This window comes from Amia ocellicauda, chromosome 7, assembly GCF_036373705.1.
Source record: "Amia ocellicauda isolate fAmiCal2 chromosome 7, fAmiCal2.hap1, whole genome shotgun sequence".
Taxonomy (NCBI): domain Eukaryota; kingdom Metazoa; phylum Chordata; class Actinopteri; order Amiiformes; family Amiidae; genus Amia; species Amia ocellicauda.
The window spans coordinates 21,825,706-21,846,603 of record NC_089856.1 but is presented as its reverse complement, the minus strand read 5'-3'; positions in this window follow the sequence as shown (position 1 = coordinate 21,846,603).

The following is a 20,898-nucleotide window of genomic DNA, read 5'->3' as shown; positions in this document are numbered from 1 at the left end:
ACCTGAAACAACAAGAAATGCTGTAAAATTGCATATGTAAGCATATGTAATGCAGTTGAGCACATCTAACTTTACAGAATGAGGATTTTGCAAAACCATCCAAATCAAGCATTATTCAGCCTGATATGCTCCCACACTATACTTAAGGGCATTCTCTGTCATTAGTGAAGAGTTTACATGTGTTTTTGACTGAGAACATTACAATTCATCAAAATCTTGAAACAATGTCAGTATGGACCTAAAACAACATGTAATGTTGTAAAATTGCTTTTGTAAGCATATGTAATGCAGTTGAGCACATCTAACTTTACAGAATGAAGATTTTGCAAAACCATCCAAATTAAGCATTATTCAACCTGATATGCTCCCAAATTATACTAAATAGCATTCTCTGTCATTGGTGAAGAGTTACATGTGTTTTTGAATGAAAACATTACAATTCATCAAAATCTTGAAACAATGTCAGTATGGACCTGAAACAACATGTAATGTTGTAAAATTGCATTTGTAATCAAATGTATTGCAGTTGAGTACATTTAACTTCACAGAATGAAGAAATTGCAAATCCATCCAAATCAAGCATTATTCAGCCTGATATGCTCCCAAACTATACTAAATAGCATTCTCTGTCATTGATGAAGAGTATAACATGTGTTTTTATATGAAAACATTACAATTCATCAAACTCTTGAATCAAAGTTAGTATTGACCTGAAACAACATGAAATGTTGTAAAATTGCATTTGTAATCAAATGTATTGCAGTTGAGCACATCTAAGTTTACAGAATGAAGAGATTGCAAAACCATCCAAATCAAGCATTTTTCAGCCTGATATGCTCCCACACTATACTTAAGGGCATTCTCTGTCATTAGTGAAGAGTTTACATGTGTTTTGACTGAGAACATTACAATTAATCAAAATCTTGAAACAATGTCAGTATGGACCTGAAACAACATGTAATGTTGTAAAATTGCATTTGTAATCAAATGTATTGCAGTTGAGTACATTTAACTTCACAGAATGAAGAAATTGCAAATCCATCCAAATCAAGCATTATTCAGCCTGATGTGCTCCCACACTATACAAAATAGCATTCTCTGTCATTGGTGAAGAGTTTACATATGTTTTTGAATGAAAACATTACAATTCATCAAAATCTTGAAACTTTGTCAGTATGGACCTGAAACAACATGTAATGTTGTAAAATTGCATTTGTAAGCATATGTAATGCAGTTGAGCACATCTAAGTTTACAGAATGAAGATTTTGCAAAACCATCCAAATCAAGCATTATTCAGCCTGATATGCTCCCACAATATACTAAATAGCATTCTCTGTCATTGGTGAAGAGTTTATATGTGTTTTTGAATGAAAACATTACAATTCATCAAAATCTTGAAACAATGTCAGTATGGACCTAAAACAACATGTAATGTTGTAAAATTGCATTTGTAATCATATGTAATGCAGTTGAGCACATCTAACTTTACAGAATGAAGATTTTGCAAAACCATCCAAATCAAGCATTATTCAGCCTGATATGCTCCCAAACTATACTAAATGGCATTCTCTGTCATTGGTGAAGACTTTACATGTGTATTTGCAAGAAAACATTATAATTCTTGAAACTTTTGAAACCAAGTCAATTCGGACCTGAAACAACATGTAATGTTGTAAAATTGCTTTTGTAAGCATATGTAATGCAGTTGAGCACATCTAACTTTACAGAATGAAGATTTTGCAAAACCATCCAAATCAAGCATTTTTCAGCCTGATATGCTCCCACAATATACTAAATAGCATTCTCTGTCATTGGTGAAGAGTTTAACATGTGTTTTTGAATGAAAACATTACAATTCATCAAAATCTTGAAACAACGTTAGTATTGACCTGAAACAACAAGAAATGCTGTAAAATTGCATTTGTAAGCATATGTAATGCAGTTGAGCACATTTAACTTTACAGAATGAGGATTTTGCAAAACCATCCAAATCAAGCATTATTCAGCCTGATATGCTCCCACACTATACTTAAGGGCATTCTCTGTCATTAGTGAAGAGTTTACATGTGTTTTTGACTGAGAACATTACAATTCATCAAAATCTTGAAACAATGTCAGTATGGACCTGAAACAACATGTAATGTTGTAAAATTGCATTTGTAAGCATATGTAATGCAGTTGAGTACATTTAACTTTACAGAATGAAGAAATTGCAAATCCATCCAAATCAAGCATTATTCAGCCTGATATGCTCCCAAACTATACTAAATAGCATTCTCTGTCATTGATGAAGAGTATAACATGTGTTTTTATATGAAAACATTACAATTCATCAAAATCTTGAAACAAAGTTAGTATTGACCTTAAACAACATGAAATGTTGTAAAATTGCATTTGTAATCAAATGTATTGCAGTTGAGCACATCTAAGTTTACAGAATGAAGAGATTGCAAAACCATCCAAATCAAGCATTTTTCAGCCTGATATTCTCCCACACTATACTTATGGGCATTCTCTGTCATTAGTGAAGAGTTTACATGTGTTTTGACTGAGAACATTACAATTCATCAAAATCTTGAAACAATGTCAGTATGGACCTGAAACAACATGTAATGTTGTAAAATTGCATTTGTAATCAAATGTATTGCAGTTGAGTACATTTAACTTCACAGAATGAAGAAATTGCAAATCCATCCAAATCAAGCATTATTCAGCCTGATGTGCTCCCACACTATACAAAATAGCATTCTCTGTCATTGGTGAAGAGTTTACATATGTTTTTGAATAAAAACATTACAATTCATCAAAATCTTAAAACTTTGTCAGTATGGACCTGAAACAACATGTAATGTTGTAAAATTGCATTTGTAAGCATATGTAATGCAGTTGAGCACATCTAAGTTTACAGAATGAAGATTTTGCAAAACCATCCAAATCAAGCATTATTCAGCCTGATATGCTCCCACAATATACTAAATAGCATTCTCTGTCATTGGTGAAGAGTTTAACATGTGTTTTTGAATGAAAACATTACAATTCATCAAAATCTTGAAACAACGTTAGTATTGACCTGAAACAACAAGAAATGCTGTAAAATTGCATTTGTAAGCATATGTAATGCAGTTGAGCACATTTAACTTTACAGAATGAGGATTTTGCAAAACCATCCAAATCAAGCATTATTCAGCCTGATATGCTCCCACACTATACTTAAGGGCATTCTCTGTCATTAGTGAAGAGTTTACATGTGTTTTTGACTGAGAACATTACAATTCATCAAAATCTTGAAACAATGTCAGTATGGACCTAAAACAACATGTAATGTTGTAAAATTGCTTTTGTAAGCATATGTAATGCAGTTGAGCACATCTAACTTTACAGAATGAAGATTTTGCAAAACCATCCAAATTAAGCATTATTCAACCTGATATGCTCCCAAATTATACTAAATAGCATTCTCTGTCATTGGTGAAGAGTTACATGTGTTTTTGAATGAAAACATTACAATTCATCAAAATCTTGAAACAATGTCAGTATTGACCTGAAACAACATGTAATGTTGTAAAATTGCATTTGTAATCAAATGTATTGCAGTTGAGTACATTTAACTTCACAGAATGAAGAAATTGCAAATCCATCCAAATCAAGCATTATTCAGCCTGATATGCTCCCAAACTATACTAAATAGCATTCTCTGTCATTGATGAAGAGTATAACATGTGTTTTTATATGAAAACATTACAATTCATCAAAATCTTGAAACAAAGTTAGTATTGACCTGAAACAACATGAAATGTTGTAAAATTGCATTTGTAATCAAATGTATTGCAGTTGAGCACATCTAAGTTTACAGAATGAAGAGATTGCAAAACCATCCAAATCAAGCATTTTTCAGCCTGATATGCTCCCACACTATACTTAAGGGCATTCTCTGTCATTAGTGAAGAGTTTACATGTGTTTTGACTGAGAACATTACAATTCATCAAAATCTTGAAACAATGTCAGTATGGACCTGAAACAACATGTAATGTTGTAAAATTGCATTTGTAATCAAATGTATTGCAGTTGAGTACATTTAACTTCACAGAATGAAGAAATTGCAAATCCATCCAAATCAAGCATTATTCAGCCTGATGTGCTCCCACACTATACAAAATAGCATTCTCTGTCATTGGTGAAGAGTTTACATATGTTTTTGAATAAAAACATTACAATTCATCAAAATCTTAAAACTTTGTCAGTATGGACCTGAAACAACATGTAATGTTGTAAAATTGCATTTGTAAGCATATGTAATGCAGTTGAGCACATCTAAGTTTACAGAATGAAGATTTTGCAAAACCATCCAAATCAAGCATTATTCAGCCTGATATGCTCCCACAATATACTAAATAGCATTCTCTGTCATTGGTGAAGAGTTTAACATGTGTTTTTGAATGAAAACATTACAATTCATCAAAATCTTGAAACAATGTCAGTATGGACCTAAAACAACATGTAATGTTGTAAAATTGCATTTGTAATCAAATGTATTGCAGTTGAGCACATTTAACTTTACAGAATGAAGAAATTGCAAAACCAACCAAATCAAGCATTATTCAGCCTGATATGCTCCCAAACTATACTAAATGGCATTCTCTGTCATTGGTGAAGAGTTTACATGTGTATTTGCAAGAAAACATTACAATTCATGAAACTTTTGAAACCAAGTCAATTCGGACCTGAAACAACATGTAATGTTGTAAAATTGCTTTTGTAAGCATATGTAATGCAGTTGAGCACATCTAACTTTACAGAATGAAGATTTTGCAAAACCATCCAAATCAAGCATTATTCAGCCTGATATGTTCCCACACTATACTTAAGGGCATTCTCTGTAATTAGTGAAGAGTTTACATGTGTTTTTGACTGAAAACATTACAATTCATCAAAATCTTGAAACAATGTCAGAATGGACCTAAAACAACATGTAATGTTGTAAAATTGCTTTTGTAAGCATATGTAATGCAGTTGAGCACATCTAACTTTACAGAATGAAGATTTTGCAATACCATCCAAATCAAGCATTATTCAGCCTGATATGCTCCCAAACTATACTAAATGGCATTCTCTGTCATTGGTGAAGACTTTACATGTGTATTTGCAAGAAAACACTATAATTCTTGAAACTTTTGAAACCAAGTCAATTCGGACCTGAAACAACATGTAATGTTGTAAAATTGCTTTTGTAAGCATATGTAATGCAGTTGAGCACATCTAACTTTACAGAATGAAGATTTTGCAAAACCATCCAAATCAAGCATTTTTCAGCCTGATATGCTCCCACAATATACTAAATAGCATTCTCTGTCATTGGTGAAGAGTTTAACATGTGTTTTGGAATGAAAACATTACAATTCATCAAAATCTTGAAACAACGTTAGTATTGACCTGAAACAACAAGAAATGCTGTTAAATTGCATTTGTAAGCATATGTAATGCAGTTGAGCAAATCTAACTTTACAGAATGAGGATTTTGCAAAACCATCCAAATCAAGCATTTTTCAGCCTGATATGCTCCCACAATATACTAAATAGCATTCTCTGACAATGGTGAAGAGCCTACATGTGTTTTTGAATGAAAACATTACAAGTCATCAAAATCTTGAAACAAAGTTAGTATTGACCTGAAACAACATGAAATGTTGTAAAATTGCATTTGTAATCAAATGTATTGCAGTTGAGCACATTTAACTTTACAGAATGAAGAAATTGCAAAACCAACCAAATCAAGCATTATTCAGCCTGATATGCTCCCAAACTATACTAAATGGCATTCTCTGTCATTGGTGAAGAGTTTACATATGTATTTGCAAGAAAACATAATTCTTGAAACTTTTGAAACCAAGTCAATTCGGACCTGAAACAACATGTAATGTTGTAAAATTGCTTTTGTAAGCATATGTAATGCAGTTGAGCACATCTAACTTTACAGAATGAAGATTTTGCAAAACCATCCAAATCAAGCATTATTCAGCCTGATATGCTCCCACACTATACTTAAGGTCATTCTCTGTCATTAGTGAAGAGTTTACATGTGTTTTTGACTGAAAACATTACAATTCATCAAAATCTTGAAACAATGTCAGTATGGACCTAAAACAACATGTAATGTTGTAAAATTGCTTTTGTAAGCATATGTAATGCAGTTGAGCACATCTAACTTTACAGAATGAAGATTTTGCAAAACCATCCAAATCAAGCATTATTCAGCCTGATATGCTCCCAAACTATACTAAATGGCATTCTCTGTCATTGGTGAAGACTTTACATGTGTATTTGCAAGAAAACATTATAATTCTTGAAACTTTTGAAACCAAGTCAATTCGGACCTGAAACAACATGTAATGTTGTAAAATTGCTTTTGTAAGCATATGTAATGCAGTTGAGCACATCTAACTTTACAGAATGAAGATTTTGCAAAACCATCCAAATCAAGCATTATTCAGCCTGATATGCTCCCAAACTATACTAAATGGCATTCTCTGTCATTGGTGAAGACTTTACATGTGTATTTGCAAGAAAACATTATAATTCTTGAAACTTTTGAAACCAAGTCAATTCGGACCTGAAACAACATGTAATGTTGTAAAATTGCTTTTGTAAGCATATGTAATGCAGTTGAGCACATCTAACTTTACAGAATGAAGATTTTGCAAAACCATCCAAATCAAGCATTTTTCAGCCTGATATGCTCCCACAATATACTAAATAGCATTCTCTGTCATTGGTGAAGAGTTTAACATGTGTTTTGGAATGAAAACATTACAATTCATCAAAATCTTGAAACAACGTTAGTATTGACCTGAAACAACAAGAAATGCTGTAAAATTGCATTTGTAAGCATATGTAATGCAGTTGAGCACATCTAACTTTACAGAATGAGGATTTTGCAAAACCATCCAAATCAAGCATTTTTCAGCCTGATATGCTCCCACAATATACTAAATAGCATTCTCTGACAATGGTGAAGAGCCTACATGTGTTTTTGAATGAAAACATTACAAGTCATCAAAATCTTGAAACAAAGTTAGTATTGACCTGAAACAACATGAAATGTTGTAAAATTGCAGTTGTAATCAAATGTATTGCAGTTGAGCACATTTAACTTTACAGAATGAAGAAATTGCAAAACCAACCAAATCAAGCATTATTCAGCCTGATATGCTCCCAAACTATACTAAATGGCATTCTCTGTCATTGGTGAAGAGTTTACATATGTATTTGCAAGAAAACATAATTCTTGAAACTTTTGAAACCAAGTCAATTCGGACCTGAAACAACATGTAATGTTGTAAAATTGCTTTTGTAAGCATATGTAATGCAGTTGAGCACATCTAACTTTACAGAATGAAGATTTTGCAAAACCATCCAAATCAAGCATTATTCAGCCTGATATGCTCCCACACTATACTTAAGGGCATTCTCTGTCATTAGTGAAGAGTTTACATGTGTTTTTGACTGAAAACATTACAATTCATCAAAATCTTGAAACAATGTCAGTATGGACCTAAAACAACATGTAATGTTGTAAAATTGCTTTTGTGAGCATATGTAATGCAGTTGAGCACATCTAACTTTACAGAATGAAGATTTTGCAAAACCATCCAAATCAAGCATTATTCAGCCTGATATGCTCCCAAACTATACTAAATGGCATTCTCTGTCATTGGTGAAGACTTTACATGTGTATTTGCAAGAAAACATTATAATTCTTGAAACTTTTGAAACCAAGTCAATTCGGACCTGAAACAACATGTAATGTTGTAAAATTGCTTTTGTAAGCATATGTAATGCAGTTGAGCACATCTAACTTTACAGAATGAAGATTTTGCAAAACCATCCAAATCAAGCATTATTCAGCCTGATATGCTCCCAAACTATACTAAATGGCATTCTCTGTCATTGGTGAAGACTTTACATGTGTATTTGCAAGAAAACATTATAATTCTTGAAACTTTTGAAACCAAGTCAATTCGGACCTGAAACAACATGTAATGTTGTAAAATTGCTTTTGTAAGCATATGTAATGCAGTTGAGCACATCTAACTTTACAGAATGAAGATTTTGCAAAACCATCCAAATCAAGCATTTTTCAGCCTGATATGCTCCCACAATATACTAAATAGCATTCTCTGTCATTGGTGAAGAGTTTAACATGTGTTTTGGAATGAAAACATTACAATTCATCAAAATCTTGAAACAACGTTAGTATTGACCTGAAACAACAAGAAATGCTGTTAAATTGCATTTGTAAGCATATGTAATGCAGTTGAGCAAATCTAACTTTACAGAATGAGGATTTTGCAAAACCATCCAAATCAAGCATTTTTCAGCCTGATATGCTCCCACAATATACTAAATAGCATTCTCTGACAATGGTGAAGAGCCTACATGTGTTTTTGAATGAAAACATTACAAGTCATCAAAATCTTGAAACAAAGTTAGTATTGACCTGAAACAACATGAAATGTTGTAAAATTGCATTTGTAATCAAATGTATTGCAGTTGAGCACATTTAACTTTACAGAATGAAGAAATTGCAAAACCAACCAAATCAAGCATTATTCAGCCTGATATGCTCCCAAACTATACTAAATGGCATTCTCTGTCATTGGTGAAGAGTTTACATATGTATTTGCAAGAAAACATAATTCTTGAAACTTTTGAAACCAAGTCAATTCGGACCTGAAACAACATGTAATGTTGTAAAATTGCTTTTGTAAGCATATGTAATGCAGTTGAGCACATCTAACTTTACAGAATGAAGATTTTGCAAAACCATCCAAATCAAGCATTATTCAGCCTGATATGCTCCCACACTATACTTAAGGTCATTCTCTGTCATTAGTGAAGAGTTTACATGTGTTTTTGACTGAAAACATTACAATTCATCAAAATCTTGAAACAATGTCAGTATGGACCTAAAACAACATGTAATGTTGTAAAATTGCTTTTGTAAGCATATGTAATGCAGTTGAGCACATCTAACTTTACAGAATGAAGATTTTGCAAAACCATCCAAATCAAGCATTATTCAGCCTGATATGCTCCCAAACTATACTAAATGGCATTCTCTGTCATTGGTGAAGACTTTACATGTGTATTTGCAAGAAAACATTATAATTCTTGAAACTTTTGAAACCAAGTCAATTCGGACCTGAAACAACATGTAATGTTGTAAAATTGCTTTTGTAAGCATATGTAATGCAGTTGAGCACATCTAACTTTACAGAATGAAGATTTTGCAAAACCATCCAAATCAAGCATTTTTCAGCCTGATATGCTCCCACAATATACTAAATAGCATTCTCTGTCATTGGTGAAGAGTTTAACATGTGTTTTGGAATGAAAACATTACAATTCATCAAAATCTTGAAACAACGTTAGTATTGACCTGAAACAACAAGAAATGCTGTAAAATTGCATTTGTAAGCATATGTAATGCAGTTGAGCACATCTAACTTTACAGAATGAGGATTTTGCAAAACCATCCAAATCAAGCATTTTTCAGCCTGATATGCTCCCACAATATACTAAATAGCATTCTCTGACAATGGTGAAGAGCCTACATGTGTTTTTGAATGAAAACATTACAAGTCATCAAAATCTTGAAACAAAGTTAGTATTGACCTGAAACAACATGAAATGTTGTAAAATTGCAGTTGTAATCAAATGTATTGCAGTTGAGCACATTTAACTTTACAGAATGAAGAAATTGCAAAACCAACCAAATCAAGCATTATTCAGCCTGATATGCTCCCAAACTATACTAAATGGCATTCTCTGTCATTGGTGAAGAGTTTACATATGTATTTGCAAGAAAACATAATTCTTGAAACTTTTGAAACCAAGTCAATTCGGACCTGAAACAACATGTAATGTTGTAAAATTGCTTTTGTAAGCATATGTAATGCAGTTGAGCACATCTAACTTTACAGAATGAAGATTTTGCAAAACCATCCAAATCAAGCATTATTCAGCCTGATATGCTCCCACACTATACTTAAGGGCATTCTCTGTCATTAGTGAAGAGTTTACATGTGTTTTTGACTGAAAACATTACAATTCATCAAAATCTTGAAACAATGTCAGTATGGACCTAAAACAACATGTAATGTTGTAAAATTGCTTTTGTGAGCATATGTAATGCAGTTGAGCACATCTAACTTTACAGAATGAAGATTTTGCAAAACCATCCAAATCAAGCATTATTCAGCCTGATATGCTCCCAAACTATACTAAATGGCATTCTCTGTCATTGGTGAAGACTTTACATGTGTATTTGCAAGAAAACATTATAATTCTTGAAACTTTTGAAACCAAGTCAATTCGGACCTGAAACAACATGTAATGTTGTAAAATTGCTTTTGTAAGCATATGTAATGCAGTTGAGCACATCTAACTTTACAGAATGAAGATTTTGCAAAACCATCCAAATCAAGCATTATTCAGCCTGATATGCTCCCAAACTATACTAAATGGCATTCTCTGTCATTGGTGAAGACTTTACATGTGTATTTGCAAGAAAACATTATAATTCTTGAAACTTTTGAAACCAAGTCAATTCGGACCTGAAACAACATGTAATGTTGTAAAATTGCTTTTGTAAGCATATGTAATGCAGTTGAGCACATCTAACTTTACAGAATGAAGATTTTGCAAAACCATCCAAATCAAGCATTTTTCAGCCTGATATGCTCCCACAATATACTAAATAGCATTCTCTGTCATTGGTGAAGAGTTTAACATGTGTTTTGGAATGAAAACATTACAATTCATCAAAATCTTGAAACAACGTTAGTATTGACCTGAAACAACAAGAAATGCTGTTAAATTGCATTTGTAAGCATATGTAATGCAGTTGAGCAAATCTAACTTTACAGAATGAGGATTTTGCAAAACCATCCAAATCAAGCATTTTTCAGCCTGATATGCTCCCACAATATACTAAATAGCATTCTCTGACAATGGTGAAGAGCCTACATGTGTTTTTGAATGAAAACATTACAAGTCATCAAAATCTTGAAACAAAGTTAGTATTGACCTGAAACAACATGAAATGTTGTAAAATTGCATTTGTAATCAAATGTATTGCAGTTGAGCACATTTAACTTTACAGAATGAAGAAATTGCAAAACCAACCAAATCAAGCATTATTCAGCCTGATATGCTCCCAAACTATACTAAATGGCATTCTCTGTCATTGGTGAAGAGTTTACATATGTATTTGCAAGAAAACATAATTCTTGAAACTTTTGAAACCAAGTCAATTCGGACCTGAAACAACATGTAATGTTGTAAAATTGCTTTTGTAAGCATATGTAATGCAGTTGAGCACATCTAACTTTACAGAATGAAGATTTTGCAAAACCATCCAAATCAAGCATTATTCAGCCTGATATGCTCCCACACTATACTTAAGGTCATTCTCTGTCATTAGTGAAGAGTTTACATGTGTTTTTGACTGAAAACATTACAATTCATCAAAATCTTGAAACAATGTCAGTATGGACCTAAAACAACATGTAATGTTGTAAAATTGCTTTTGTAAGCATATGTAATGCAGTTGAGCACATCTAACTTTACAGAATGAAGATTTTGCAAAACCATCCAAATCAAGCATTATTCAGCCTGATATGCTCCCAAACTATACTAAATGGCATTCTCTGTCATTGGTGAAGACTTTACATGTGTATTTGCAAGAAAACATTATAATTCTTGAAACTTTTGAAACCAAGTCAATTCGGACCTGAAACAACATGTAATGTTGTAAAATTGCTTTTGTAAGCATATGTAATGCAGTTGAGCACATCTAACTTTACAGAATGAAGATTTTGCAAAACCATCCAAATCAAGCATTTTTCAGCCTGATATGCTCCCACAATATACTAAATAGCATTCTCTGTCATTGGTGAAGAGTTTAACATGTGTTTTGGAATGAAAACATTACAATTCATCAAAATCTTGAAACAACGTTAGTATTGACCTGAAACAACAAGAAATGCTGTAAAATTGCATTTGTAAGCATATGTAATGCAGTTGAGCACATCTAACTTTACAGAATGAGGATTTTGCAAAACCATCCAAATCAAGCATTTTTCAGCCTGATATGCTCCCACAATATACTAAATAGCATTCTCTGACAATGGTGAAGAGCCTACATGTGTTTTTGAATGAAAACATTACAAGTCATCAAAATCTTGAAACAAAGTTAGTATTGACCTGAAACAACATGAAATGTTGTAAAATTGCAGTTGTAATCAAATGTATTGCAGTTGAGCACATTTAACTTTACAGAATGAAGAAATTGCAAAACCAACCAAATCAAGCATTATTCAGCCTGATATGCTCCCAAACTATACTAAATGGCATTCTCTGTCATTGGTGAAGAGTTTACATATGTATTTGCAAGAAAACATAATTCTTGAAACTTTTGAAACCAAGTCAATTCGGACCTGAAACAACATGTAATGTTGTAAAATTGCTTTTGTAAGCATATGTAATGCAGTTGAGCACATCTAACTTTACAGAATGAAGATTTTGCAAAACCATCCAAATCAAGCATTATTCAGCCTGATATGCTCCCACACTATACTTAAGGGCATTCTCTGTCATTAGTGAAGAGTTTACATGTGTTTTTGACTGAAAACATTACAATTCATCAAAATCTTGAAACAATGTCAGTATGGACCTAAAACAACATGTAATGTTGTAAAATTGCTTTTGTGAGCATATGTAATGCAGTTGAGCACATCTAACTTTACAGAATGAAGATTTTGCAAAACCATCCAAATCAAGCATTATTCAGCCTGATATGCTCCCAAACTATACTAAATGGCATTCTCTGTCATTGGTGAAGACTTTACATGTGTATTTGCAAGAAAACATTATAATTCTTGAAACTTTTGAAACCAAGTCAATTCGGACCTGAAACAACATGTAATGTTGTAAAATTGCTTTTGTAAGCATATGTAATGCAGTTGAGCACATCTAACTTTACAGAATGAAGATTTTGCAAAACCATCCAAATCAAGCATTATTCAGCCTGATATGCTCCCAAACTATACTAAATGGCATTCTCTGTCATTGGTGAAGACTTTACATGTGTATTTGCAAGAAAACATTATAATTCTTGAAACTTTTGAAACCAAGTCAATTCGGACCTGAAACAACATGTAATGTTGTAAAATTGCTATTGTAAGCATATGTAATGCAGTTGAGCACATCTAACTTTACAGAATGAAGATTTTGCAAAACCATCCAAATCAAGCATTTTTCAGCCTGATATGCTCCCACAATATACTAAATAGCATTCTCTGTCATTGGTGAAGAGTTTAACATGTGTTTTGGAATGAAAACATTACAATTCATCAAAATCTTGAAACAACGTTAGTATTGACCTGAAACAACAAGAAATGCTGTAAAATTGCATTTGTAAGCATATGTAATGCAGTTGAGCACATCTAACTTTACAGAATGAGGATTTTGCAAAACCATCCAAATCAAGCATTTTTCAGCCTGATATGCTCCCACAATATACTAAATAGCATTCTCTGATAATGGTGAAGAGCCTACATGTGTTTTTGAATGAAAACATTACAAGTCATCAAAATCTTGAAACAAAGTTAGTATTGACCTGAAACAACATGAAATGTTGTAAAATTGCATTTGTAATCAAATGTATTGCAGTTGAGCACATTTAACTTTACAGAATGAAGAAATTGCAAAACCAACCAAATCAAGCATTATTCAGCCTGATATGCTCCCAAACTATACTAAATGGCATTCTCTGTCATTGGTGAAGAGTTTACATATGTATTTGCAAGAAAACATAATTCTTGAAACTTTTGAAACCAAGTCAATTCGGACCTGAAACAACATGTAATGTTGTAAAATTGCTTTTGTAAGCATATGTAATGCAGTTGAGCACATCTAACTTTACAGAATGAAGATTTTGCAAAACCATCCAAATCAAGCATTATTCAGCCTGATATGCTCCCAAACTATACTTAAGGGCATTCTCTGTCATTAGTGAAGAGTTTACATGTGTTTTTGACTGAAAACATTACAATTCATCAAAATCTTGAAACAATGTCAGTATGGACCTAAAACAACATGTAATGTTGTAAAATTGCTTTTGTGAGCATATGTAATGCAGTTGAGCACATCTAACTTTACAGAATGAAGATTTTGCAAAACCATCCAAATCAAGCATTATTCAGCCTGATATGCTCCCAAACTATACTAAATGGCATTCTCTGTCATTGGTGAAGACTTTACATGTGTATTTGCAAGAAAACATTATAATTCTTGAAACTTTTGAAACCAAGTCAATTCGGACCTGAAACAACATGTAATGTTGTAAAATTGCTTTTGTAAGCATATGTAATGCAGTTGAGCACATCTAACTTTACAGAATGAAGATTTTGCAAAACCATCCAAATCAAGCATTATTCAGCCTGATATGCTCCCAAACTATACTAAATGGCATTCTCTGTCATTGGTGAAGACTTTACATGTGTATTTGCAAGAAAACATTATAATTCTTGAAACTTTTGAAACCAAGTCAATTCGGACCTGAAACAACATGTAATGTTGTAAAATTGCTATTGTAAGCATATGTAATGCAGTTGAGCACATCTAACTTTACAGAATGAAGATTTTGCAAAACCATCCAAATCAAGCATTTTTCAGCCTGATATGCTCCCACAATATACTAAATAGCATTCTCTGTCATTGGTGAAGAGTTTAACATGTGTTTTGGAATGAAAACATTACAATTCATCAAAATCTTGAAACAACGTTAGTATTGACCTGAAACAACAAGAAATGCTGTAAAATTGCATTTGTAAGCATATGTAATGCAGTTGAGCACATCTAACTTTACAGAATGAGGATTTTGCAAAACATCCAAATCAAGCATTTTTCAGCCTGATATGCTCCCACAATATACTAAATAGCATTCTCTGATAATGGTGAAGAGCCTACATGTGTTTTTGAATGAAAACATTACAAGTCATCAAAATCTTGAAACAAAGTTAGTATTGACCTGAAACAACATGAAATGTTGTAAAATTGCATTTGTAATCAAATGTATTGCAGTTGAGCACATTTAACTTTACAGAATGAAGAAATTGCAAAACCAACCAAATCAAGCATTATTCAGCCTGATATGCTCCCAAACTATACTAAATGGCATTCTCTGTCATTGGTGAAGAGTTTACATATGTATTTGCAAGAAAACATAATTCTTGAAACTTTTGAAACCAAGTCAATTCGGACCTGAAACAACATGTAATGTTGTAAAATTGCTTTTGTAAGCATATGTAATGCAGTTGAGCACATCTAACTTTACAGAATGAAGATTTTGCAAAACCATCCAAATCAAGCATTATTCAGCCTGATATGCTCCCAAACTATACTTAAGGGCATTCTCTGTCATTAGTGAAGAGTTTACATGTGTTTTTGACTGAAAACATTACAATTCATCAAAATCTTGAAACAATGTCAGTATGGACCTAAAACAACATGTAATGTTGTAAAATTGCTTTTGTAAGCATATGTAATGCAGTTGAGCACATCTAACTTTACAGAATGAAGATTTTGCAAAACCATCCAAATCAAGCATTATTCAGCCTGATATGCTCCCAAACTATACTAAATGGCATTCTCTGTCATTGGTGAAGACTTTACATGTGTATTTGCAAGAAAACATTATAATTCTTGAAACTTTTGAAACCAAGTCAATTCGGACCTGAAACAACATGTAATGTTGTAAAATTGCTTTTGTAAGCATATGTAATGCAGTTGAGCACATCTAACTTTACAGAATGAAGATTTTGCAAAACCATCCAAATCAAGCATTTTTCAGCCTGATATGCTCCCACAATATACTAAATAGCATTCTCTGTCATTGGTGAAGAGTTTAACATGTGTTTTTGAATGAAAACATTACAATTCATCAAAATCTTGAAACAACGTTAGTATTGACCTGAAACAACAAGAAATGCTGTAAAATTGCATTTGTAAGCATATGTAATGCAGTTGAGCACATCTAACTTTACAGAATGAGGATTTTGCAAAACCATCCAAATCAAGCATTATTCAGCCTGATATGCTCCCACACTATACTTAAGGGCATTCTCTGTCATTAGTGAAGAGTTTACATGTGTTTTTGACTGAGAACATTACAATTCATCAAAATCTTGAAACAATGTCAGTATGGACCTGAAACAACATGTAATGTTGTAAAATTGCATTTGTAATCAAATGTATTGCAGTTGAGTACATTTAACTTCACAGAATGAAGAAATTGCAAATCCATCCAAATCAAGCATTATTCAGCCTGATATGCTCCCAAACTATACTAAATAGCATTCTCTGTCATTGGTGAAGAGTTTACATATGTTTTTGAATGAAAACATTACAATTCATCAAAATCTTGAAACTTTGTCAGTATGGACCTGAAACAACATGTAATGTTGTAAAATTGCATTTGTAAGCATATGTAATGCAGTTGAGCACATCTAAGTTTACAGAATGAAGATTTTGCAAAACCATCCAAATCAAGCATTATTCAGCCTGATATGCTCCCACAATATACTAAATAGCATTCTCTGTCAATGGTGAAGAGCCTACATGTGTTTTTGAATGAAAACATTACAAGTCATCAAAATCTTGAAACAAAGTTAGTATTGACCTGAAACAACATGAAATGTTGTAAAATTGCATTTGTAATCAAATGTATTGCAGTTGAGCACATTTAACTTTACAGAATGAAGAAATTGCAAAACCAACCAAATCAAGCATTATTCAGCCTGATATGCTCCCAAACTATACTAAATGGCATTCTCTGTCATTGGTGAGGAGTTTACATGTGTATTTGCAAGAAAACATAATTCTTGAAACTTTTGAAAACAAGTCAATTCGGACCTGAAACAACATGTAATGTTGTAAAATTGCTTTTGTAAGCATATGTAATGCAGTTGAGCACATCTAACTTTACAGAATGAAGATTTTGCAAAACCATCCAAATCAAGCATTATTCAGCCTGATATGCTCCCACACTATACTTAAGGGCATTCTCTGTCATTAGTGAAGAGTTTACATGTGTTTTTGACTGAAAACATTACAATTCATCAAAATCTTGAAACAATGTCAGTATGGACCTAAAACAACATGTAATGTTGTAAAATTGCTTTTGTAAGCATATGTAATGCAGTTGAGCACATCTAACTTTACAGAATGAAGATTTTGCAAAACCATCCAAATCAAGCATTATTCAGCCTGATATGCTCCAAAACTATACTAAATGGCATTCTCTGTCATTGGTGAAGACTTTACATGTGAATTTGCAGGAAAACATTATAATTCTTGAAACTTTTGAAACCAAGTCAATTCGGACCTGAAACAACATGTAATGTTGTAAAATTGCTTTTGTAAGCATATGTAATGCAGTTGAGCACATCTAACTTTACAGAATGAAGATTTTGCAAAACCATCCAAATCAAGCATTTTTCAGCCTGATATGCTCCCACAATATACTAAATAGCATTCTCTGTCATTGGTGAAGAGTTTAACATGTGTTTTTGAATGAAAACATTACAATTCATTAAAATCTTGAAACAACGTTAGTATTGACCTGAAACAACAAGAAATGCTGTAAAATTGCATTTGTAAGCATATGTAATGCAGTTGAGCACATCTAACTTTACAGAATGAGGATTTTGCAAAACCATCCAAATCAAGCATTTTTCAGCCTGATATGCTCCCACAATATACTAAATAGCATTCTCTGTCAATGGTGAAGAGCCTACATGTGTTTTTGAATGAAAACATTACAAGTCATCAAAATCTTGAAACAAAGTTAGTATTGACCTGAAACAACATGAAATGTTGTAAAATTGCATTTGTAATCAAATGTATTGCAGTTGAGCACATTTAACTTTACAGAATGAAGAAATTGCAAAACCAACCAAATCAAGCATTATTCAGCCTGATATGCTCCCAAACTATACTAAATGGCATTCTCTGTCATTGGTGAAGAGTTTACATTTGTATTTGCAAGAAAACATTACAATTCATCAAAATCTTGAAATAATGTCAGTATGGACCTGAAACAACATGTAATGTTGTAAAATTGCATTTGTAAGCATATGTAATGCAGTTGAGCACATCTAAGTTTACAGAATGAAGATTTTGCAAAACCATCCAAATCAAGCATTATTCAGCCTGATATGCTCCCAAACTATACTAAATGGCATTCTCTGTCATTGGTGAAGAGTTTACATTTGTATTTGCAAGAAAACATTACAATTCATCAAAATCTTGAAATAATGTCAGTATGGACCTGAAACAACATGTAATGTTGTAAAATTGCATTTGTAAGCATATGTAATGCAGTTGAGCACATCTAAGTTTACAGAATGAAGATTTTGCAAAACCATCCAAATCAAGCATTACTCAGCCTGATATGCTCCCACACTATACTTAAGGGCATTCTCTGTCATTAGTGAAGAGTTTACATGTGTTTTTGACTGAAAACATTAGAATTCATCAAAATCTTGAAACAATGTCAGTATGGACCTAAAACAACATGTAATGTTGTAAAATTGCTTTTGTAAGCATATGTAATGCAGTTGAGCACATCTAACTTTACAGAATGAAGATTTTGCAAAACCATCCAAATTAAGCATTATTCAGCCTGATATGCTCCCAAATTATACTAAATAGCATTCTCTGTCATTGGTGAAGAGTTTACATGTGTTTTTGAATGAAAACATTACAAGTCATCACAATCTTGAAACAAAGTTAATATTGACCTGAAACAACATGAAATGTTGTAAAATTGCATTTGTAATCAAATGTATAGCAGTTGAGCACATCTAACTTTACAGAATGAGGATTTTGCAAAACCATCCAAATCAAGCATTATTCAGCCTGATATGCTCCCACACTATACTTAAGGGTATTCTCTGTCATTAGTGAAGAGTTTACATGTGTTTTTGACTGAGAACATTACAATTCATCAAAATCTTGAAACAATGTCAGTATGGACCTAAAACAACATGTAATGTTGTAAAATTGCTTTTGTATGCATATGTAATGCAGTTGAGCACATCTAACTTTACAGAATGAAGATTTTGCAAAACCATCCAAATTAAGCATTATTCAGCCTGATATGCTCCCAAATTATACTAAATAGCATTCTCTGTCATTGGTGAAGAGTTTACATGTGTTTTTGAATGAAAACATTACAATTCATCAAAATCTTGAAACAATGTCAGTATGGACCTGAAACAACATGTAATGTTGTAAAATTGCATTTGTAATCAAATGTATTGCAGTTGAGCACATTTAACTTTACAGAATGAAGATTTTGCAAAACCATCCAAATCAAGCATTTTTCAGCCTGATATGCTCCCACAATATACTAAATAGCATTCTCTGTCATTGGTGAAGAGTCTACATGTGTTTTTGAATGAAAACATTACAAGTCATCAAAATCTTGAAACAAAGTTAGTATTGACCTGAAACAACATGAAATGTTGTAAAATTGCTTTTGTAAGCATATGTAATGCAGTTGAGCACATCTAACTTTACAGAATGAAGATTTTGCAAAACCACCCAAATCAAGCATTATTCAGCCTGATATGCTCCCACACTATACTTAAGGGCATTCTCTGTCATTAGTGAAGAGTTTACATGTGTTTCTGACTGAAAACATTACAATTCATCAAAATCTTGAAACAATGTCAGTATGGACCTGAAACAACATGTAATGTTGTAAAATTGCATTTGTAAGCATATGTAATGCAGTTGAGCACATCTAAGTTTACAGAATGAAGATTTTGCAAAACCATCCAAATCAAGCATTATTCAGCCTGATATGCTCCCACACTATACAAAATAGCATTCTCTGTCATCGGTGAAGAGTTTACATATGTTTTTGAATGAAAACATTACAATTCATCAAAATCTTGAAACATTGTCAGTATGGACCTGAAACAACATGTAATGTTGTAAAATTGCATTTGTAATCATATGTAATGCAGTTGAGCACATTTAACTTCACAGAATGAAGAAATTGCAAATCCATCCAAATCAAGCATTATTCAGCCTGATATGCTCCCAAACTATACTAAATGGCATTCTCTGTCAGTGGTGAAGAGTTTACATTTGTATTTGCAAGAAAACATTACAATTCATCAAAATCTTGAAATAATGTCAGTATGGACCTGAAACAACATGTAATGTTGTAAAATTGCATTTGTAAGCATATGTAATGCAGTTGAGCACATCTAAGTTTACAGAATGAAGATTTTGCAAAACCATCCAAATCAAGCATTATTCAGCCTGATATGCTCCCACACTATACAAAATAGCATTCTCTGTCATTGGTGAAGAGTTTACATATGTTTTTGAATGAAAACATTACAATTCATCAAAATCTTGAAACATTGTCAGTATGGACCTGAAACAACATGTAATGTTGTAAAATTGCATTTGTAAGCATATGTAATGCAGTTGAGCACATCTAAGTTTACAGAATGAAGATCTTGCAAAACCATCCAAATCAAGCATTTTTCAGCCTGATATGCTCCCACAATATACTAAATAGCATTCTCTGTCATTGGTGAAGAGCCTACATGTGTTTTTGAATGAAAACATTACAAGTCATCAAAATCTTGAAACAAAGTTAGTATTGACCTGAAACAACATGAAATGTTGTAAAATTGCATTTGTAATCAAATGTATTGCAGTTGAGCACATTTAACTTTACAGAATGAAGAAATTGCAAAACCAACCAAATCAAGCATTATTCAGCCTGATATGCTCCCAAACTATACTAAAT